Source organism: Podarcis liolepis, assembly GCF_965112155.1.
Source record: "Podarcis liolepis genome assembly, chromosome: 3".
Classification (NCBI taxonomy): Eukaryota; Metazoa; Chordata; class Lepidosauria; order Squamata; family Lacertidae; genus Podarcis; species Podarcis liolepis.
In genome coordinates this window covers 113,292,463-113,316,318 of record NC_139557.1, presented here as the reverse complement: position 1 = coordinate 113,316,318, position 23,856 = coordinate 113,292,463, and the positions used below count along the sequence as shown (strand labels likewise).

General features: G+C 44.1%; 1 long non-coding RNA gene across 2 annotated transcripts in view; it reads left to right on the top strand.

Moving 5' to 3' along the window:
- The first annotated feature begins 747 nt into the window (after positions 1-747).
- Positions 748-23,856, top strand: part of LOC310702976 — a 75,011-nt gene continuing 51,902 nt past the window's right edge. Inside the window, exon 1 of one of the 2 annotated variants that reach the window (XR_014523854.1) lies at positions 748-954. This is a non-coding gene — a long non-coding RNA (uncharacterized lncRNA). Of the gene's footprint in view, positions 955-23,525; positions 23,624-23,856 lie in introns of those variants that run through there. The other variant, XR_014523855.1, reaches the window with a different exon arrangement.

Below are 23,856 nucleotides of genomic sequence, written 5' to 3'. Positions count from 1 at the left end.
TTGTCAGGCGGCAAGTTCCCCCACCTCCCAAATGTTGCTGCCGGCCGAGCAACTCGCAGCGAGGCAACATCCTGCCACGTGATGAATTTCAGAAACGCTGTAGATGAGAAGACTGACTCCGACCTGCTACTTTCAGTGGCAGCGCCACGGCCACTGCGAACATCTAATTACCACCCAAAGTTTAAACTCTCCCCACTGAGTTCTTGCTTCCCAGCTGAAACATTTCAGGCTTCTGACTTCCCGGCTTGCAATCACACCCAAATTGTGTTCTTTAACCTTTTGCATTTTGGAAGGGGAGGGGGGACGACTGATTGAGCCCGCCGTGCTCATACCTGAAGCTGATCGTTTCCTTTCATTCTCAAAAACGTGTGTGGTGCAAATTGTACATTTTTTTCAGAGTTGGGAGTTTGTTTGCCCAGGGTGGTGATGGTGTAGAATTAACAGAAAGGCATCTTGCGCTGTGTACGTACGCTGGCGTGCATCTGTGTGTGAGAGCCCAAACGTATAGTGTATGTGTGTATCTTTGTGTATACCAGCTCAGAAAAACCATAGGTCCTGCAGTGATGAGGGAACGGGAAAAATCAATACTTGCCATGTAGCATGTAACCAATAGAATAAGGGGAATGATTTATGGATGGAAGGATGCAGTCAGAATCATCTGGGGCCTTGTACAGAGAGGGAGAGGGAGAGAGGGAGGTGGGGGTGAGCCGGACTGCAGTGATTATTCCTACTGTATGGCCAGCGCTCGCTCTCTCTCTCTCTTGCTTTTGCTCTCTCTTTTCTGCAGCAATAACCCCTTTTCTCAAGCACTGCGGGACATAAGCAAAAGACCAGCAACGTGTGGCATGTACCAGTCTTTATTGCCGGGGCTCAAGGATGACGCTATGTCTCAGGTACACTTTGAAAGAAAAAGAGAACGATGGACTCTCCAGAGTCTGCTCAGTCTTCTCCCAGGTACGTCCGCTCTTAACGTTTGCCATATCGGATGGGCTTCGCGTGGCTAAGATTAAAGAGACCCGGTTTATTGTTGTTGTAGTAGTTGTTGTTGTTATCATTCTTATTATTGGGTCATTTCAATATTACAAGACGCCCAAAAAATTAACCACCAAAAAAACCACCAAAAAACCGTGGAGACATATCAATGGAAACTCCTGCATGCTGAGTTTCTGCTGGGCTGTTTAAAAAATAAATAAATTAGATCACCAGGAGAGGCAGCAATGTATTATTTAATGACTGCTATGGTAACTTTGAGCAAGGCAGCGCTATTGTCAGTTCCTGAAAACAAACAAACCAGGGATGAAGGGTCTCTGGAAGATGCGGCTAGGATGAAGGCTTGGCAAAGTGAAGCTCTCTTTCAGCTGTGTCTCTCTGGTGCCACCTGAGTGCATGCATTTACTCAGGAGTAAGTCTCGTTGGTGGCAGCAGAACTTGCTTGCGAGTAGGTCTGTTGGCTAGGATCAGCGCTGTGGGTTTGAATCTGTGTTGGCGACTTACTTCGTAAAAGATTGTTATAACTGTGCTGCGTGTGGCAAAAGAGCCTGAACAGTTATCATTTGGTCAATGCCAAACTGTTTTGTTTTAATGCCTTCTGTCTATAATACACATATATTTTACACACACACACACAGATATATATATATATATATATATATATATATATATATATATATATATTGCTGAGAATGGAATACTCAGTTCATGTTTACAGCCATAGAGTTTGTCGCAAAGTAAGGTCAGAAGTGTGATTTAGACATTTACAAACAACTTACTACTGGGCTCTTCCCCCTTTCTCCTCTCAAACCTCTGTACAATATTCAAAAACAAGTCTTGCCAGTCATTTGCCGGCCACGATATTACTGTGAGGTTGCTGTGAAAATTCCCACAGAACAATGGGAGCGACCCTGTCTCAATAGTCCTGTCCAAGTCATTTGTGAGTCTGTCAAAATAGGTCGAAACAGTGAATTTCAGCTATACAATTCTATAATAATATGTAACTTTTATTGACAGCGGGACACTGTTCAGCCACTTAGGTATGGAAGCTCACAAGTAAACTTTCTGATTAATTTGCCCACATGTGATGTAAAGATGAGGTCACATTTATTATTATTATTATTATTATTATTATTATTATTTGGTTTTCTGCTGAACAGGCCAAACAGCAGCACGGTAACATTATGTTGTGTTGTTATTCTGCTTTTTTCCCTTTACTTCCTCATTATTAAATGCATCAGCTATACAGTTTGCATTCCACTATGGAAGAACAGATGGACATATGGATGTCTATCAAGCAATCACAAATATATATTGTGTATCTATCAGTCTGTCTGTCTAGATCCACACCTATCTCAGCCAATTGCATTCAACAGTAGTCCTACCCAGAGTAGACCCATTGAAGCTAATGGGCACGACTAATTTAGATTCATTCATTTCAATGAATGGAAGATGGAAGGGGAGTCCTCCACGCTGCAACATCTTGTTGCAGGTCTCCAACAGCAAAAATCAGGTGGCCTAGCAGCTAGTCAAAAGTAAGATAGTGACTTCTGCATACTTTGGGGGGGAAATCCCTAGGAATGCAAAATATGTGCTAGTAAATTTAAAAGAAATGTATTTTAAACCCCACCACTGTCCCAAAACGTTCTGACAAGGACCTGTCAGCTTTCCCAGGCATGTGGACTGCTGAGGTGTCACTCAAAAAGGTGGGAGAAAGTAAAGTGAGAGAGAAAGGAACCACCAACCCACTATATCAGAATAAAATGCTTAGGTTTGGGGCTGGAAGCAGAGCGGGGAGAGGAGAGAAACTTTCCCTTGTTTCCCTTCTTGAAACTCCACCCACCTCAAAGCACAAAGTCTCCTGCTCCAACCTGTTATATACACCATAACATTTCACTGCTGGTCTTCACTAGTACAGTGGTACCTCTGGTTACGAACTTAATTTGTTCCGGAGGTCCGTTCTTAATCTGAAACTGTTCTTAACCTGAAGCACCACTTTAGCTAATGGAGCCTCCCGCTGCTGCTGCACTGCCACTGTGTGATTTCTGTTCTCATCCTGAGGTAAAGTTCTTAACCCGAGGTACTATTTCTGGGTAAGCGGAGTCTGTAACCCGAAAGGTCTGTAACCTGAAGCGTCTGTAACCCGAGATACAGTGTACAGCACTGAACCTTTATATAGCTCATTTCATGTTTCCACATATGTGTTTCATGCGTTGGTAAGACTGTTATTTTCTGCATTATTATTTTTTAATGGATAATTTAGGATAATAATAATAATAATAATAATAATAATAATAATAATAATAATAATTTATTTATACCCAACCCAGCTTCCAGCAAAATATTAAAATGCAATAATTCATCAAAAAATTTAAATGTTTTCCTAAACAGAGCTACCTTCAGATGTCTTCTAAAAGTCAGATAGTTGTTTATTTCCTTGACATCTGATGGGGCGGCATTCCACAGGGTGGGTGCCGCTACTGAAAAGGCCCTCTGCTTGGTTCTCTGTAACCTCACTTCTCGCAGGGAGGAAACCGCCAGAAGGCCCTCGGCACTGGACCTCAGTGTCTGGGCTGGATGATGGGGGTGGAGACGCTCCTTCAGGTATACTGGACCAAGACCGTTTAGCGCTTTAAAGGTCAGCACCAACACTTTGCTCTGCCACTGAGCTACAGGGGGTTTAGCTGTGAGTTGACGTGTTAAGGATTTGTGCTGTCAGATTCTTGTTTCAGTGTCCCCGTTTTGTGGAGTTTGCTGTTTTCCTATTATGGCTGTTGTAATATCATGAATGGGGACGCGGGTGGCGCTGTGGGTTAAACCACAGAGCCTCAGACTTGCCAATCAGAAGGTCAGCGGTTCGAATCCCCGCGACGGGGTGAGCTCCCGTTGCTCGGTTCCTGCTCCTGCCAACCTAGCAGTTCAAAACCACATCAAAGTGCAAGCAGATAAATAGGTACCACTCTGGCAGGAAGGTAAACGGCGTTTCCGTGCGCTGCTCTGATTAGCTAGAAGCGGCTTAGTCATGCTGGCCACATAACCCGGAAGCTGTATGCTGGCTCCCTCGGCCAATAAAGCGAGATGAGCGCCACAACCCCAGAGTCGGCCACGACTGGACCTAATGGTCAGGGGTCCCTTTACCTTTAACATCATGAATAATATTATTCCTATTTGAAAGAAAACGTATCATTTTTTATCTTATTGTTGTTGTTATCCTTCACTTGATTCTTCTACTGCTTTATATCTTTAAGGGGGAAAAAATCTCAAAGTGGTTTACAGCCTACATTGAAGCATCAGATAAAACATTCCAAATGTTTTTGGACGGGCCAAAAAAGGCTGTATAGATATGAATGTTGACCACAAAAAAATGAGCTAGCTTGTTCAGGTGGTTCTCCTCACAGTTCAGAGATCTGCCCCTCTCCTTCTTTTGCAGACACCCCATGATCTGCTACTAGGTGGGAGTGTTGGAGGAGGGCCAGCCAAAAGCACCAACCTCTGGGTCAAGGCAGCTCAAGACATTTTGCCACCTGAGGCAAAGATGGCGCCTTCATTCCATTCCATGTAAATAACCTGAATGTACTGGCTGTTGAATCTTACTTCAACACTGGTGATGGGATGGCATCATCCACAGCGCCTGAGGAGCATTAGGCTACCCCACGAGGTGAGGGGCAAGCTGTGTGGCCACTGCCTCACCCTGCCCAATGGCAGGGACGGCTCTGTCTTCAAGTAATGTCAAACGCTGACTGTTTTCGTCACATTTCTTAGAATGTTTCTTCTCTGTTTCTGGAACGAATGAATTTTACACAGAGAGAGAATACAGCGTGCTTACCTTGGGAGTAGAAAGAAAGGCATGTTGAGAATGAGAAATAAGGGGGAGAGAGAGACCCATAGCATTTTTTTGATATCATAATTGTTAAGAGTATTTCTCAGTGCCAGCAAATATAATCAAAGCCTGTGGTTGTTATTAGTATTTTCGTGGTGGCTTATGGCCAGCTTTAGTGATCTCACTCTTGTTTTCCTCTTTCCCTGTGAAACGGAGTTTAATTTAAGTTTCATCTAATGGATGGGAAACCAAGCAAGCCTTGCTGGTCCCAATTAAGACTTTAAAAAATCATGGCGTACAAAGTACATGTGCTTTAACTGGAGACTCAGCTACATTAGTAAAGAAAAAGCATTTTATAAAAGCGACACCAGATGGCGCTGTGGAGTCCCGTCTCTTGCCAACATGATTTCCCGTAATAAAGTTTGCAACGCGTTTTCCTGAAATGCATTTTTTTGGTGTCTCAATTCAGCCTGTATCAGAGAGGAGCCTGTATCAATAGTCGTTGAATTAAACCAAGCAACCTTTTTGCTCTCTTAACTTACACAGGCTTGCCAGACCATATGATCCACTGGTCTCAGCTCAGTGGGCTGGGAGGGGGGATTACATATGCAATATCCTTGCTTCGCTGGGAACCTCTCAGCTCATTAAATAGGTACCACTCCTGCAGGAAGGTAAACAGCGTTTCCGTGCGCTGCTCTGGTTCACCAGAAGCAGCTTAGTCATGCTGGCCACATGACCTGGAAGCTGTACGCCGGCTCCCTCGGCCAATAAAACGAGATGAGTGCTGCAACCCCAGAGTCGGTCATGACTGGACCTAATGGTCAGGGGTACCTTTACCTTTACCTAGGTAAACCTACACCTGAGATGTTGCAGTTTAAAAAGAAAATAAAGGGTGAGGGGAGAGCAGTGGTCTTCACCCCTTGTTCAGGGGTCCCTTTACCTTTACCTAGCAAAAGATGCTTAACCCCTTTCCTACTGAATATTTCACTGCCCTGACCCCCCCACACAACACAACTGCTTCTCCTCTCCGTGAGGTTCAAGGTGTGTGTTTGTGATCTGTAATTTCGCAGAAGCAAAAAGAGATGGGCATAATTTGGAGTGGAAAACAGCAGGTAAGGCAAGGGTTAAGCTCCCCTCCCTAGGCTGCTTTTCTTCTGAGAAAAGTTAGATTCGGAAGAATATCCCCCCCCTCCTATTATGTTTTACAGTGGTACCTGGGTTAAGTACTTAATTCGTTCTGGAGGTCCGTTCTTAACCTGATACTGTTCTTAACCTGAAGCACCACTTTAGCTAATGGGGCCTGCTGCTGCTGCCGCACCGCCAAAACATGATTTCTGTTCTCATCCTGAAGCAAAGTTCTTAACCTGAGGTACTATTTCTGGGTTAGCGGAGTCTGTAACCTGAAGCGTATGTAACCCGAGCTACCACTGTATTGTACAGTGGTGCCTCGCAAGACAAAATTAATTCGTTCTGCAAGTTTTTTCGTCTAGCGAATTTTTCGTCTTGCGAAGCACCAAATCCCATAGGAATGCATTGAAATTCAATTAATGCGTTCCTATGGTCAAAAAAAGTCCAAACAAAGCCAAATTTGGTACAACAAGAGTTTATTAAGTGCTCTTTAAAGTCACACATACTGTAAAGAGCTTTTCAAAAATTGAAGGAACAATAAATTAAGTTTCTAAACATGACAGAAAAACATTTAAAAATCAACAAAGTGTACAGTACATTTTCCAAGACTCTGGGGGACAACTTGAAGAAGATTCCTCTTCCACTCTTTGCTTCTTGCTGAAGAACCCCCTCCTCAACTGTTCCCCCAGCCACCCACCACACAGAAATTCAAATCCAGATTTTTTTAAAAAAAACAGCAGAGTGGCCCAATGGTCACAGAAAATCATAAAAATGCAGAAAAACACACAAGCTCCCAGATTCTTGCAAACCCCTCCTCAACTGTTCCCCCAGCCACCCACCACACAGAAATTCAAATCCAGAATTTTTTTTAAAAAAAAAACAGCTTCCAGACAAGCTTCCAGATTCTTGCAAACCCCTCCCCAACACCAAGTCCTTGAATTCCAAACACCCCAACCCAAAATCCAAACCCCCCCAAAAAAGTTTTAAAAGTTTAACTTACCAAATGGCTGCAAAATAAGTTTTGGAAAAGCTTCAAAAATCACCAAAGTCTTCAAAAACCTCAAAAAAGGCTACCACACCACGTTCTATGAGTTGCTCCTCGAAGTCAAGTCGCAACTGTATTAACGGTGTTAAGAAAAAGGAAACAAACTTGCAAGACGTTTTCGTTTTTCGTCTTGCGAAGCAAGCCCATAGGGAAATTCGTCTTGCGAAGCAGCTCAAAAAACGCAAAACCCTTTCATCTAGCGAGTTTTTTGTCTTGCGAGGCATTCGTCTTGCGGGGCACCACTGTAATATTATTGGTGTTGGCCGCCCTGAGCCCAGCTCTTGCCAGGGGGGGCGGGGTATATATATAAAAATTATATTATTATTATTATTATTATTATTATTATTATTATTATTATTATTTAGCAAAATCAATAATGAGAGGGCCCAGGGTTAAACAGAAGTGGAGTTGTCCAGCAGGTATCAAGACCATGGGACTCAGCTATACAGCTGCAAACAAAACATTTTCAGCTTGTTGTAAAGTGCAATATACAAATGTGACACTAGATGGCGACAGTGAGCTACGGCAAATCCAATGCATTTTTCGAAACTTTTTTTTTTTTTAAGCATTTTTCACAGCGTTTTTCATATGTGTGCAGATTCCACCCAAGATGGCGTCGGTAGAGTCTGTTGCATCAGCAGCAGCTTCCAGAAAGCAACTGAAGCTTTGAGTGCTCAGCTTGTCTGCCTCATTCTTCCTGTTGAACTCGTGCTTATTCTGACTGTCCCCACGGTCTACATACTGAGGTAGATGGAACAATGGTCTGATTCTGTGTGACAGCTTCTTATGTTACTATATTGCTGATCTGAGCTTTGGCTCAGATTAATGGGTTGTGTTTAGTGCTCCGTTCATGTAGTTCCACTGGCGCAGTGGGACTTCGGTTTCTTCTCCCCACGTTCCCCGAAAATTCAGAGCTGATGTTGAGGGTGTACAAAGGGCTAAGGAGAGGAAGCTCCATTCTGCACGCAGAAGTCCATTGCGCCAACAAAGTTGCAGCTCTTGATACCTCCCCAATGTTGCCTCCAATGTGAGGCCCCCATCATAAAGTAGACCCAAACTGGGTCAAAAAAGCAAGATTTTTAAGAAAATACTGAAATAAAATAAATAACCCAGGTTCCAGGGATATGATAAGGAAGGCTAGAATAGAATAGAATAGAATAGAATAGAATAGAATAGAATAGAATAGAATAGAATAGAATAGAATAGAATAGAATAGAATAGAATAGAATGGTTTCCCCAGCCACTCTGGGAGGCTTCCAACAATGTATTAAAATACAGTAGTCTGTTAAAAGCTTCCCTAAAGAGGGCTGCCTTCAGATGTCTTCCAAACGTTTGCTAGTTGTTTTTCTCTTTGACATCTGGTGGGAGGACGTTCCACAGGGCGGGTGCCACTACCGAGAAGGCCCTCTGCCTGGTTCCCTGTAAACTCACTTCTTGCAGTGAGGGAACCGCCAGAAGGTTCTCGGCGCTGGACCTCAGTGTCCGGGCAGAACGATGGGGGTGGAGACGCTCCTTCAGGTATACTGGACCGAGGCCATTTAGGGTTTTAAAGGTCAGCACCAACACTTTGAACTGTGCTCGGAAATGTGCTGTATAGGGTGTTCAAAGTTGTGGGAAGGGTGGGGGGATTCATTCAAATTGGCACACATTCAGCTCCCCAATTTTCCCAGCTCCTTGAGTGGGGAATTCTCCTTTGCTCTCTTCTTAAAAGCAAGCCATTATCAATCCATTTGTATTTTGCAAAGGTAAAGGTAAAGGTACCCCTGACCATTAGGTCCAGTTGCAGACGACTCTGGGGTTGCGCGCTCATCACTCTCTATAGGCCGAGGGAGCCGGCGTTTGTCCGCAGACAGCTTTCCGGATCATGTGGCCAGCATGACTAAGCCGCTTCTGGCGAAACCAGAGCAGCGCACGGAAACGCCGTTTACCTTCCCGCTGGAGTGGTACCTATTTATCTACTTGCACTTGACGTGCTTTCGAACTGCTAGGTGGGCAGGAGCTGGGACCAAACAACGGGAGCTCACCCCGTCACGGGGATTCAAACCGCCAACCTTCCGATCGGCAAGCCCTAGGCTCCGTGGTTTAGACCACAGCATCACCCACAAACTTGGGTGCAAAGTGATTGCTACTGGGCTGTTAACGGCTCATTTTGCTGGTTGATCGGGCAATGTTCAGCCCAGTCTTTTTATCCCAAGCAAGCCACCCCAGAAATTTTAAAGCCCTCCCCTCCTTTTGCTCCCTCGATTATCCTTCAGCCATTTCCTGGCACCCCCCATTTTTCACCTCTCCTCTTCCCTTCTATTCTCCCGATATGAAAGATAAAGCAACGTATGGATTCAAACAGTTGTGCAGGCACCACCCAATAAACCACTACTAATTGTAATGGATTTTTGTTGTTTGTTTCTTCTTCCGACGAGATTTCCATGGTAACATTTCCACATCCTTTTGTCATGTTGGGGGGGGAGCGCAGGCGGTGTTTGCTCTCTGAGAGGGTTAACTGTGGGGCAGCAAAGGGCAGGCAATTGGTCAGCCTTTTATTTTCTCTGGTCCTTCAGCAAAGGTTAGTTGAGGTCACCAAAAGCCAAAGGGTAATTACTTTTTCTCTACAGGGTTAAAGTCGCGCAGATTGCGATTGGGACAACTGTATGGATGACCTTCGGTTCTCTCTCTCTCTCCCTCGCTATCTTTAATTTTCGTTATTTATTTCCTTATTTTTTTTTTAACCAAGAGCAAATAGCAATAAGTGTGGCAGGCAGGATAAAGAAGCTGGAGATGATAGATAGATGGTAGATAGATAGATAGATAGATAGATAGATAGATAGATAGATAGATAGATAGATTTGCAAGTTAGGCCATTGCATGCTTTTTCAGTATGCTATAATCTACTAACAGTCCTGTTTGGGGAAAATTTTTAATGTTTGATGTGTTATCATGTTTTTAATAGTCTATTGGGAGCCGCCCAGAGTGGCTGGGGAAACCCATCCAGATGGGTGGGGTATAAATAATAAGTTGTTGTTGTTGTTGTGTCTACAAAGAAGGAGGGGTCAGTTCAGCAAATCTAGCTGGAAAAGGTTGAAGTGCAATTTAATACCAAAAACCAAACAAAAAGCACAAACAATTTGCTTCATTTATATTCTTATTTAAAAAGGAGCTGTTTTATTGCTCTATTGCATCACCTAATCGAATCACCATAAGCTGTATTCACTGGGTGACATCCCATCCGCACCAATCATGTAAAGCCATGATACCGCTTTAAACAGTCATGGCTTCCCCCAATGAATCTTGGGAAGGGTAGTTTGCTAAGGGGGCTGAGAGCTGTGAGGAGGCCCTTATTCCCCACACAGTGCTGCGTTTTCCCAGGGGAAGAGGGATCAACCCTTGAACCAGGCAGTCAGGCTGGTGAGCGATATTTGGCAATCTCCCCCCCCCCCCCCAAAGCTAAACTATGGGCAACCCCCCAAAAAAAGCTCAAATCTGGGCAATATCCCCCCATTTTCTTAATTTGAAGTCTCCCAAAATAGGACTCATTTTATACACAGAAAAATACGGTAAGGCTTTTCTCATGTTCCCTGATGTAAATAACAGATATAGGTATTCCAAAGCTTTGAAGGAGACAAATGCCTCCTCCAAGAAAGAGGCTCAGATTTTATATATATATATATATATATATATATATATATATATATATATACATTTTTATTAGTTTTTAATATATTAATTAACATTCATACAACAAAACTTCTCATCTTATACAATATTTTTTGGACTTCTGTCAACACCTCTGATGATTTCCCGTTCTTTATCACTTATTATGCATTTCTTAATTTCATATTACCTTTAATTATCAACAACTAATAATTCTCCTTATTGTCTTTTTTGCAATTATTTCAAATAATTCACCTTACAAAATTTCTTGCAAACCTGCTAGCGTAATCTGTGCATCACAATTGCTTTTCAAATTTCCTCCAGTCTTCTGAGAATCTCTGGTCCCGCAGGTTTCGATTTCTTCCTGTTAGTTTATCTAATTCTGCATTAGTTTCATCCTCCATTCTTTTTTCGTCGGTAGTGGGGGCTCAGACTCAGGGTATTGCACTCACTTGTCTAGGCAAAACCCCCCAGCCTCAGTACATGAAATCTGGGGTTCATGGAATCATAGAACTGTATTGATGCTTTTGAATTCTGGTGCTGAAGGAGACCCTTGAGAGTCCCATGGACTGCAAGAAGATCAAATCTATCCATTCTGAAGGAAATCAGCCCTGAGTGCTCACTGGAAGGACAGATCCTGAAGCTGAGGCTCCAGTACTTTGGCCACCTCATGAGAAGAGAAGACTCCCTGGAAAAGACCCTGATGTTGGGAAAGATGGAGGGCACAAGGAGAAGCGGAAGACAGAGGATGAGATGGTTGGATAATGTTCTCGAAGCTACCAGCATGAGTTTGACCAAACTGCGGGAGGTAGTGGAAGACAGAAGTGCCTGGCGTGCTCTGGTCCATGGGGTCATGAAGAGTCGGACGCAACTAAACAACAACAGAGTTGTAAGGGACCCCAGGAGTCATCCAGTCTAACCCCCCACAATGCAGGAATCTCAGCTAAAGCATCCATGACAGTTCAAGACCTGGCATCCTTAACCGAGGCAACACTATGCAGGCACAATAATTAAACACCTGCTGGACCTCCCACCCTGAACATCCAAAACGGAGGGCCACCCAAAGGCAAAATGGATCACACATGACTGTGTTGTAGTTGCTGCTCCTAATTCATATTTACAGCCTTGGTGTTGGCCAATGACTGCAGCCGATGTAAAGGTCAAATGGTGGTTGCTGGAAGTAGCCTCTGTGCGTCTGTGTGCACACACACACACGCTTGAAAATCGCAATTCAGCACCCCGATGGATGGGCTGCTGGCTTCAACAGATCCTCGGACTCAGCAAAAGTTATAAATACTGATAAAGGCAGCAAATGGAAGATATAGCATGCAATCAATTTCGCTTGCTCTAGATGGGAGAATAATGCATCACTTATAGACTTGGACGTATAGAGCGTTGCATGTAAATTATTGAGTAACTTCCCTGCCATTTTCCCTACAAGAAAAGGCAGTGCGGCAGGAAGAAATTATCAGCACATTGGCCTTGGCTCACGAAAAAGCCATCTGCTATATCCACATCCCTCTGGGGTGCTGCCAGTGGCCTAGAGACTTCAAAGAAGCATTGTCCTGTAGGGTTCCTGTGTCCCAGGTAGAGCATTAAAATGGTGTCCCATTGCAGCCCAAAAGCACTGTAACTTCTAGCTGCCCCTATTTAGCAAGAACAACCACTGGAATATCGGGTGCTGGCTTACACTGAGGCAGACCATTGGTCAGTCTAGTCAATTGGTCAGTCTCCAGGGTCTTAGAAGGGTGTTTATTCTCAGTTCTAACTTCTGCATGCAAAGCAGATGTTCTACCACTGAGCTATAGCCCTTCCTCAGAGCCTCAGTCTCTGCTTAATTTCTGCATTACACAGGTTTTTTGTGATCGGCTTTTGTTCGTGTGGGTCACTGAGCCCTCCTGTGGTGCAATGGGTCAGAGCCTCTGGCTGTTAACTGAAATGTTGGTGGTTGGAGCCAAGCCAGGGATGGCTGTGGGCAAGATTCCTGCACTGCAAGGGGGTCCATAAAATCATCATCATCATATTTCATTTATACCATGCTGGCCACATGACCTGGAAGGTGTACGCCGGCTCCCTCGGCCAAAAAAAGTGAGATGAGCGCCGCAACCCCAGAATCGGCCACGACTGGACCTAATGGTCAGAGGTCCCTTTCCCTTTCCCTTAATCAAGGGAAACTATTGCAGTGAATTTTTGTGGTGTAACAAATAAGGCCAACAAACCCTACTTTTGTTTTGTCTGTTAGCATTCATGTTGCATCTCTTCTGGGGCTATGGAAATGATGGATTTCACATGAATTCAACCACAATCCTTAACCAAAAAGGGATAAAAATATCCTTCTCACCCCAGGAATATTTTGAAGCAGAAGAGTGGGCTAATGTTACACATGGTAAAGTGTGTTGCTTTTCCAGAGGTAGTCATGGGCCCAAACGCTGGGGGGGGGGGGGTTAGTAGTGGTGGTGAGGAAAGGCCTTTAAGGGTTTCTGAAAATCAGAATACAAGGTCAGTGGAACAGGCCAAAGGTCAAGATGAAATGTCAAGCCTGGACAAGAGATGGGAAGAAATCTGATTCAGTTCACATTTAAAGATGTACAGCGGTACCTCGGGTTACAGACACTCCGCTAACCCAGAAATAGTACCTCGGGTTAAGAACTTTGCTTCAGGATGAGAACAGAAATTGCGTGGCGGCAGCATGGCGGTAGCAGGAGGCCCCATTAGCTAAAGTGGTACCTCAGGTTAAGGACAGTTTCAGGTTAAAAATGGACCTCCGGAACGAATTAAGTTCTTAACCCAAGGTACCACTGTACCTACCTAATTTGCACTTTCTGGGGGGAAAAATATGAACTGAAACACATCTAATTTTCAAAATTCGCACTTCTCCAAATTTTGCAATGCTGTCCTCCCACCAGGTAATGCGTGCAAAATACATATACTGCATTAAAAATGCATATATGTGCGAAAAGAAGATACCAAAATTCATTATATGAAGGGAAATGGTTTTGCAACAATGTACACGTTGATCAAAATTGCATTAAAAAATGGTAAATTCACACTCAAGTGCTAATGGATTTTCACGAGGACCTTCTTTTTTAAAAAAATGACAAACTGATGTAGGAATCTGGAGAACTGAAAACTGGAAGGACGAGAAACTAAGAGAAGCTGAAATGGACAAATTTGCCCATCTGTAGTACAAACTCACTAGATCTCATGTAGACCCTGCTGCTCAAGTGTAGCCAATGTCCAGCCTAGGTGGAATCGATTTGGAAACTTTTTCTCTGTGAAACTGCAATTACATCACTTACCACATGGGGCAGTAGTGGCACTTCACCGAGAAGCTGCAGAGATGCGCCTGGCCACAAGGGGCAGTGGTCAGTAGTTCCTGGCACTTTGGCATGAAACAAGAAGGACTTGACTCTTCCTTCCATCCTATCAGAAAGCAGTAAACATCTAAAAACTTGACTATCTTGTCCTCTGCTTTGGTCCAGCCCAGGGCTGGATTCAGGTTTGATGAGGCCCTAAGCTACTGAAGCTTTATATGTCCAGCTGTCCTTTGTCAACAACAAAATGCCACTGTTGTTTGTGTTGAATATATGCTATATGGTAATTTATGGACCTAATAGGGATCTAAAGCCATTTGCACATCACAAAATATGTATTTTATCAAAGTAATTTTGAACTGAAATACAATTAAGAAGTATATCAGTGAAATAATTATTAATCTCTAACTTAAAATGATTTTTTATTCATAACAAACTTAATAATGCAAACACATTGGCATTATAACAAAAGGAACTTGAGAAACACAATTTACAAAAACTCATAATCTAGTCTCTAGAAACCACTGTATATAGAAATGAGCAAACCAGTGATATACCTGAAGGAGCATCTCCACCCCCATCGTTCTGCCTGGACACTGAGGTCCAGCGCCAAGGGCCTTCTGGCAGTTCCCTCCCTGCAAGAAGCCAAGTTACAGGAAACCAGGCAGAGGGCCTTCTCGGTAGTGGCACCCGCCCTGTAGAACGCCCTCCCATCAGATGTCAAAGAGATAAACAACTACCTCACATTTAGAAGACATCTGAAGGCAGCCCTGTTCAGGGAAGTTCATAATGTGTGACATTTTAATGTATTTTTAATCTTCGTTGGAAGCTGCCCAGAGTGTCTGGGGAAACCCAGCCAGATGGGTGGGGTACAAATAATAAATTATTATAATATTATTATTACTATTTAGGGAGCTGGCCAGCAGGCAGGGCCCATTACTTACATCATAGGAGCCTACACAACACAAAACACTGTTGCTGTATGTAGGTTTTATATTTGTTTTTTATCTTATGTTTTGGAAATGTACATTAGGTTTTTTTCCCTTTAATTTTTTTTGGGGCCGCTCCCCCAAGAGAGTGGGGCCCTAAGCTATAGCTTGTTTAGCTTATACAGTGGTACCTCGGGTTACATACGCTTCAGGTTACGTACGCTTCATGCTAACCCAGAAATATTACCTCGGGTTAAGAACCTTGCCTCAGGATGAGAACAGAAATCGTGCTCTGTCGGAGCGGCGGCAGCAGGAGGCCCCATTAGCTAAAGTGGTGCTTCAGGTTAAGAACAGTTTCAGGTTAAGAACGGACCTCCGGAACGAATTTAGTACTTAAACCGAGGTACCACTGTATGTAAGTCCGGGACTGGTCCAGCCCTGGTCAAGATTCAGATCTGAAGAGATTGCTTTAAACCCCATGCTCAGCCATCATATTTTGACTGGTACCCGCTTATAAATCACTCTCCATCCGATCATCAACATTATGATTCCTTTCTGTCCTTACTAAGGAGAAGATGAGCTGTTCTTGATTACACCTGACTTTCATGCAGTTTCCAACGAGCAATGTTGCAACACCCCATTACCTAAATGGACACAGGTGCTAATATGAGGCTTCAGGCAATAAATAACTTCTGGATTTTTTTCTGTAAATACCTAACCAGTAAGATGCCCTTCATAAGCTGTAAGGCTGAGCCACAAATTCTCACTTGAGAACATTCAGCTCAACAGTTGAATGCTCAACAGCTCAACACTTGTGGACATTCAGGGAGGTGAAAAACTGGATTGGGAGAGAGAGATTTTGGAGGGTTGTTTGAAAGGTTTTTGGGGTGGGCTTACTGGTTAGGAGTTCAGGAATTAACAGTTCCGTTCTGCTTTCTTTTTCACATTTTTGGAAGCTATAGCAGTGATAGAGCTACTCTCAGAAGTTGTTTGTTTGTCCATAATCCCATAATATTATGCCATGATGTAATACCTTTCTAGTGGCATTGAGGTGATGCTCATGGTGTCAGCTGCCAACTTATCCCACAATGCCCCTATAATGAATACCCTAAGAACTCTCCAAAGACCACACCCAGCAAAAAAGGATTGTTGTTGAGGAAAAAATATGTATAAAAGGAGAATTCCCTGGTTGTCAGGATCCAGGTTTGGGGCAAGTACTCTTTAATGAGAAAACTCCAGCAAAGATTTGAAATTATAAAATATGCAGCAATGTGGAAATAAAGACTGTTAGACCTTTAAAATATACCCTTGTAAGTTCCTTCCAAAGTTCCCCTCTTCCCCTATAATAGAAAAAGACTTTACATGTGGTAAGTTAAGAATTGGTTTACTTACAAACTGTTCAAAGGTCAGGTTCGTGTGCATTTCCATACATCATTCAGAAAGCACAGGCAGTAAAACTTGGCACAGTTATAGCGATGAAAGTTCCTAAATTATGGGCATAGGAATTATTGGTATAGTGGTTTGTAAGAGCCATGCAGCTCACGTGCTGAGCTGCTCTGATGGACTGGATAGGGAAGAAAGACTTGATTGAGCTAAGCCTGGCAGGACAGCTTACTCTATGGTCTTAACCCCTTCATGCATTAATAGCATGTTGCTTATTCAAGATTGGTTATCCCACAAAAAGCACCTGTCTGGAGGGGGCCCAAGTGTGTCTGCCGATTCAAGTGTTGCGTTCACATGCCTTAGCCTTACACACAAATGGGCTGGTTTTCTTGGGAAGTGCATGTAGACTCGCTAAGGCACATGTAGGACACAGGAAAGCAGCATTCTCATGGACCATCTCACATCTATTTTGGCTCTCGGGCAATTCCATGTGCCGCTTTTCATGAAGCAAAAGGAAATGACCTCATGTAGCGTTCTGAGTCTCTACCATTCATGACCAGCAGGAACTTCAGCTTGTCATGGTTTTCTACTTGAACTGAAAGACCCACATAAGGTGCCCAGTCTGGAAGGTTGCCTTCCTGCTATCAGCGTGGAACATTCGTCACTCTGGGAATACAGGCACCTGTGCCCCACACCTGCAAAGATTCTACTCTCAAAAAATTGACCCCGTTGCAAATGTCAACACCGAACACACACCAAATACTCGCCGAATATTTGTTATCAGCCCAGGCACCTTCAGAGCAGCTGTTGAACATCTGGCTGACAAGCAGCTGTTAAATTTAGCCTTGACACACATCAGTCCCAGGGGATTTGGTCAGAAGGCACATCCATCCAGCACATTTCTGAAGCTAAGCAGACCTGGGTCTGGAAAGGACCTGGATGGGTGACCACCTAGGAACCACACGTAGGCTGCAGTGGGTTCCATGATGGAAGAAAGACGTGGTCTTTTGTGGAAGAAAATAAATTAATAAATACATTTGTGGAAGAGCTTCCAAGATTTTGTTGTTGTTTAGTCGTTTAGTCGTGTCCAACTCTTCGTGACCCCATGGACCAGAGCACGCCAGGCACTCCTGTCTTCCACTGCCTCCCACAGTTTGGTCAAACTCATGTTAGTAGCTTCGAGAACACTGTCCACCCATCTCGTCCTCTGTCATCCCCTTCTCCTTGTGCCCTCAATCTTTCCCAACATCAGGGTCTTTTCCAGGGAGTCTTCTCTTCTCATGAGCTGGCCAAAGTATTGGAGCCTCAGCTTCAGGATCTGTCCTTCCAGTGAGCACTCAGGGCTGATTTCCTTCAGAATGGAGAGGTTTGATCTTCTTGCAGTCCATGGGACTCTCAAGAGTTTCCCAGCACCATAATTCAAAAGCATCAATTCTTCGGTGATCAGCCTTCTTTATGGTCCAGCTCTCACTTCCATACACTACTACTGGGAAAACCATAGCTTTAACAATACAAGGTTGTTGGCAAGGTGATGTCTCTGTTTTTTAAGATGCTGTCTAGGTTTGTCATTACTTTTCTCCCAAGAAGCAGGCGTCTTTTAATTTCGTGACTGCTGTCACCATCTGCAGTGATCATGGAACCCAAGAAATGGAAGTGCCTGATCACCTCATCTATCTCCTGAGAAATCTCTATGTGGGACAAGAAGCTTCCAAGATAGAGGGTGCAAATTCCTAGCATGGTTGGAACCAAGTTATGACCAAATGATGCTTAAGAAATTCTGGGTTGTTTCTAGTGAAGTGGTCCCATTCACGCAGAGACTTCCACTTTCCCTTTCGTCACCCTATGCACCTCTCAAAACTGTTCTGGGTTTCCACCCAACCCTGAGGCAGGGAGAAGAGAAAAGGCAAGTAAGAGGAACGACAGACGTTTATAAAATTAAGGGTGGCATGGAGAAAGTGGAAACAGAGAAGTACACTAGAACTTGTGGACGTCTGATGCAGAAGATTCAGAAAGGACAAAAGGAAGTACTTTTTCATGTAGCGCACAGTTAAACTGCGGAACTCTCTCCCACTGATGCTGCCGATTTGGATGGTTTAAAAAGAGGATTGTACAAATTCATGTTGTTGCTGCTGGCGTCCATCTGTCTTCAAGAGTAAAGTCAAACCATTGGGAAGTTACAGCACCTGCTGTGGCAGTAGAGACGAATACAGGAGAGACATGTTTCATTGCAGGTGGGGCCGATGAAGGCTTCCAGTTTTGCTGCTGCAGATGTACCATGGCATTTCTTCCCTCATGTAGCCATGAGAGAAATTCATGTAGGAGAAGACTATGAGTGGCTACCAGCTATGATGGCTATGCCTCCACGGTTAGATGCAAAAATGCTTCTGCAAATCACTTGCTGGAAACCACAGAAGGGAAGAATCATAGAGTTTGAAGGGACCGCGGGAGACATCTAGTACAATGCCCTGAATTGCAGGAATCTTTTGCCCAACATGGGCTTCAAACCCACATCCATGAGATTAGGAGTCGCATGCTCTACCAACTGAGCTATCCCAAGACTTCCCTCGTAACATAATAATAATAATAATAATAATAATAATAAATTTTTATTTATACTCCACCGTTCCCAGTTCAAAAACCGGGCTCAGGGCGTCTTACAACAAATTTAAAATACGGTACTTTAAAACACTTAATTATAAAAGCAGCATAAAATACAGTATAAAAACATGAATAACAATAAAAAAAATTCCCAGGGCTAGCTGGCTGAATTGGTCCTACTTGGGCCAGCGAGGAGGCCAGGGGAGAATTAGCTGTGGGGTCTCAGAGTGGGTGATCTTCATAAAAGGGGAGGGGGAGGGAAGGGAATGGAAGGGAAATAAAATATCAGGCTGGGTTCAAATTAAAAGGCCAGGCGGAATAGCTCTGTCTTACAGGCCCGGCGGAAGGAAGTTAAATCCTGAAGGGCCCTAGTCTCGTGGGACAGAGCATTCCACCAGGTCGGAGCCATCACTGAAAAGGCCCTGGCCCTGGTGGAGGATAGTCTGACTTGCTTAGGGCCCGGGACCTCTAAACTATGGTTTTTCATGGACCTTAAGGTCCTCTGCGGGGCATACCGGGAGAGGCGGTCCCGTAACATGAGTACTCATGTGCTCGGGACCTGCTTGCAGGTTGCACACAGACATTTGGGTTGCATGGCGAGTTCATGTCCCCCCCAGTGGAAATAAAGACACATGACACAATTATTAAGGTTAATGGGCTAAATAAGGCCACAACTTTATTGGTTACAGGTGATGAGCGGTATTGGCTTAGGCATTGGTCCTAACCAACTATATCCGGCTTCAGCCCATCTGCTTGAAGTCCGGGAAGGGTTAACCACCAGTAGGGGGAGTCCTGCTGATGCACATCAACTAGGAACTCCCCCGGGGTCACCGCTCGGGGGCGTGCTTTAGGCCCTCACCTCCATAGGCTTTGGACAGGGCCACGCCCCCTGAATCCTTTATCGGACTACCCTTCAATATGCAGGGCAGGTGATGGCACTTCCTCCCCTCTTCTGTCTACAAAACGATACCAATACCAATGCCTAACCGCCACTACTAAGAAAGTTGTGGCAATTTGCTACGAGGTAGGCGAAAACCAAGTAGCTGGTGCCAATTTGCCAAGTGGAAAAATTCCTACCAGGCCCCTCAACGGCAACCAACCGAGGTCCATAGCAAGGTCAAAGACGGAAAAACCTTAAAGCGCGGGAGGGTGGGAAACAGGAACAGCTGATAGGCGGGAAAAGAGGGAGATCCCAGGCGTTAAATAGGGCAAGCCATGCCCCCGGAGCCAGCCGATTGGATGGCCAGGGCGTGACACGGCCGGGGATTCCCCCGATCGTGCGGGAGCTGGGCTTTGTGAGAACAGGATGCTAGACTAAATGGGCCATTGTTGTGATCCAGCAAGCTATTCTCGTGTTCTTAAGAGAGGGAGAAGTTCCATTGCGCATGCCGAAGTCCTTGCGCGGACACAACCACTTTCCAATAAATTCATTGCTGAATTCTGATATGCTTCGGACAGAATAAAGGAGAGTAATCTCCTCATCTCATCCTCCGTGTGCTCAGTGCTATCCCTTCTCCCTTTCTTGTTGCAGTCTAAGCCCCATTTGTCACACAAACGTGGCCCAAACATCTTTGCATTGGGACGTAGCAGCCCTAGGAATTGATCTCTCTCTCTCTCTCTCTCTCTCTCTTCCCCACCCCCACCCCTCCTCTTCCCCAGCAGCCGCCCTGTCCCCAAACCGCCACGCAAACCACAGGATGTGGATCGATATACCTTCAATTGGAATAATTGTTTTCCTTTGTAAGGCCTCCCTTCCTCCTAGCCCTGAATGGAGAACTGTGTGATTGACCTCCAGAAAAACAGCAGATGTGACTAAAGCCGAGCGCCTCTGGCCTAATCACTCAAAAGCTTGGACCTTGGAAAATAACCGGGGAGAATACTCTGAGCAAGTGCTGGGGAGCTGTGGGAAAGAAACAGCAGGACGAGCTTTCAAAGAGCAACTCTTTTCGATAAGATGCGAGCACACACACAAAAAGCCTCCAGACTTCCCAAAATTGGCTGTTCTCTTTTATATTATTGCATGCACATGTAATATATAATAATAATTTATTATTTATACCCCGCCCATCTGGCTGAGTTTCCCCAGCCACTCTGGGCGGCTCCCAATCAAGTATTAAAAACAATACAGCGTTAAATGTTAAAAACGTCCCTGGACAGGGCTGCCTTCAAATGTCTTTTAAAGATAGGATAGCTACTTATTTCCTTCACATCTGAAGGGAAGGTGTTCCACAGGGTAGGCGCCACTACCGAGAAGGCTCTCTGTCTGGTTCCCTGTAACTTTACTTCTCGCAATGAGGGAACCGCCAGAAGGCCCTCGGCGCTGGATCTCAGTGTCAGGGCTGAACGATGGGGGTGGAGACACTCCTTCAGGTATACAGGACCGAGGCTGTTTAGGGCTCTAAAGGTCAGCACCAACACTTTGAATTGTGCTCGGAAACATACTGGGAGCCAATGCAGATCTCTCAGGACCGGTGTTATGTGTTCCCGGCGGCCACTCCCAGTCACCAGTCTAGCTGCCGCATTCTGGATTAATTGCAGTTTCCGGGTCACCTTCAAAGGTAGCCCCACGTAGAGCGCGTTGCAGTAGTCCAAGCGGGAGATAACTAGAGCATGCACCACTCTGGTGAGACAGTCCGCGGGCAGGTAGGGTATATAATAAAAAAAACTACCTGGAGATGCCGGCATAGAACCTGGGACCTTGCACATGTCAAACAGATGCTCTACCACTGAGCTACATCCCTTCACCCACCAAAACATCGCAATATATGTAGCTGACTTATACTGAATCAGACAATTGATCCATTTAGCTCAATATGGTTTGCAATGCCTGGTGGCAGCTCTACAAGTTTTTCAGAGTAATTGTTGCCTCGTTCCATTTAGATTTTGGGGTTCTTCCTTAAGATTCTTCACGGGTTTTGGGTGAGATGGACATTCCAGTCTGCTAGTGTGCAAGGGACATGGGCCAAGTCCAGACAATTTTGCCCATCCCTAGTTGTACACCTCCTGCCAACCCAGCAGTTTGAAAACACATCAAAGTGCAAGTAGATAAATAGGTACCGCTCCAGTGGGAAGTTAAACGGCGTTTCCATGCGCTGCTCTGGTTCGCCAGAAGCGGCTTAGTCATGCTGGCCACATGACCCGGAAGCTGTACGCCGGCTCCCTCGGCCTGTAAAGCGAGATGAGCGCCGCAACACCAGAGTCAGCCACGACTGGACCTAATGGTCAGGGGTCCCTTTACTCTTTACCTTTAGTTGTACACCAGCCTTCTAGAGCCATGGAAAAGATGACCAATCTATCTTCTGCATGACAACCCTTCAGATATTTGAAGACTACTGTCACATTCTTCACCTTCTCTTTCTTTTCTTTTCTTTTCTTTTCTTTTCTTTTCTTTTCTAATATTCTTTATTGATTTTTATTTACATACTCCACATACACATATTGTTTTACATTTTACATTTATATTTGCTCCTAAGAGCCGACTTCCTTCCTTCCTTCTTCTGGCTTTTTATACCACATCTAAATTTTTCACATTGTCTTCCTCCGTTTTGTATATTATTGTTCTTCTTTCGTATTTGTCCATAGAGTGTCTATAGCCAAATAAATGCTCCTGTATACGCAATTCTTATTGTCTGTCTGTATTGATTCACAACTACCATTGGTTAGATTAATCACATTATACATTTTACTTTTTGTTATTTTCTTTATCCAGAATTTTTCTTTGTATTTCACATTATGAGGTTTATTTCAGTTCTACTGGTTTCAGTATTTCACCTTATCCTTCCTATATATGACATAAATTTTTCCCATTCTTTTTGAAATGTTTTATTGCCCTGTTGTTGAATTTTCCCTGTTAATCTAGCTATTTCTGCATATTCCATTGCCTTCTGTCACCATTCTTCTACCGTTGGTAATTGCTGTTGTTTCCAAACCTGGGCAGGTTTAGCCCATACCTAGATCTTTCAATCGTTCCTCTTACCATTTTAGCATCCTAGTTATCTCCCTGTAAACCCAGTAGGTCAATATCCTTAAAATGTGGAGCCCAGAATGAGGGACAGTAAGCCAACTGTGGTCTCACCACCTCAGAGCCGAAATAATTGTTACTTCCTGTGAGCTGGACTCTGCCAGTATACTGTAGAATTAAGCTTCCAGATCAAATATAAATGAAACAGGTTCATTTTCCCACACACACAATAGCAGGACACAAACGCGATAAATCGATTTTTTAAAAATATAATAAATATTGCACCAAATTCTCCTTCTCTCCGTGTTTATCAATACATCTACTGACTGGAAATGGATTCCTCTTCCAGCTTATTTGCAAAAAAGAGAGAGACAGAAATACTTCAGTTTGCTTTTATCAAAAGAATATGTGTTCAGCACGCGACGGACATTAGACCTAACCCTTGGGTTTTCGGTCTTTTATGTCTAGCAATTAACAGCCAAACACCTTGTCATAAACATTTTAAAAGGTCAAAGAGATTGCAACAGTTTGGCTAAAGAGATAAATGGTCAAATAAAACATCAAATTGTTAATTCCCAGGTGACAAAAAGCGACGTAGACCCGATCAATAAGGAGGCCCAAAGCATTCTGGGGAAGAGGGAAGGGTCAGCCTTGAAGTGTTAATAACTTGTTCACATTATTTTCCTCCAGTTTATCATGTGACATAGCAGGTCGCCAAGCCGTTTTAGCAGCAAGTCAGTATTAGCAGTCAAGCAAGCAAGAGAGGATTTAGAGAAATTGCTAACGTTTAAAAGGAAAGGGAAAGGACAGGTAAGTCACTATCCTTGCTAAATCTGCGTTGTTAGCCAAGCCGGGCAAATGTTTCTCAGGGTTTCCTTTGCATCTTGAGTCGGGTGCTTTATGCTTTCATCAAAGATTGGAAAATCTCCCCCTTTTTCCCCCCTCAAACCGTAATTTTAATTGCAAGACAGATTTTCGTTGTCTGTTTCTTTGTGCACATACTGAAAAAACAAAAGGCGTCCTGTGCCTTTTTTTAGTATAGG